The 479-nt window shown below is 72.0% G+C and overlaps 1 long non-coding RNA gene across 1 annotated transcript in view; it reads left to right on the forward strand.

Annotated features, from left to right (window-relative positions):
• Positions 1-132: 132 nt before the first annotated feature.
• Positions 133-479, forward strand: part of LOC105854636 — a 1,551-nt gene continuing 1,204 nt past the window's right edge. The window contains exon 1 of the long non-coding RNA XR_001146229.1: positions 133-192. This is a non-coding gene — a long non-coding RNA (uncharacterized LOC105854636). The remainder of the gene's footprint in view (positions 193-479) is intronic.

Here is a 479-nt window from a genome sequence, read left to right on the forward strand (position 1 = left end):
CGCACAGGCCTCCCGGGTGCTGGGCGTGGCCGTGCCCTTGCGGTCAGGGCCCTTCTGCTCTGAGCCAGCGGCCTGCGCCCACCGCCAGGTCGTGGCCGCCCCTGAATCCTCCCCTGCTCTTTCCCTCCCGCAGATGACCCCGAGGGCGCCTTTGTCCCCCCAGAGTTCGATGACACGGGGAACACCTTTGAGGTGAGTGCAGGTGGAGGCGGCCGACGGGCCAGGCAGAGGCTGGGCGCCCTGTGGGGCTTGGGGACCCTGGGGGTCCACATCCGGCCTGTGCTCCCCTGCAGTCCACCGCGCCGTCCGCCTGGAGTCCGTCGCGGAGGGCGGCTCTAGTAGCCTAGCACCGCCCCCAAGTAGCCCCTGTGCCCCTGCGCACCCGACTTGGGGGCCAGTGCCCAGCCCAGCCCCTGGCCACCTCAGAGCTGAGCTCCCCACCCCAGGCCTGGGCAAGGCCCAGGGCCGAAGGGGAGATG

This window comes from Condylura cristata, unplaced genomic scaffold (assembly GCF_000260355.1).
Source record: "Condylura cristata isolate star-nosed mole 26May11 unplaced genomic scaffold, ConCri1.0 scaffold00074, whole genome shotgun sequence".
In the NCBI taxonomy this organism is placed as follows: domain Eukaryota; kingdom Metazoa; phylum Chordata; class Mammalia; order Eulipotyphla; family Talpidae; genus Condylura; species Condylura cristata.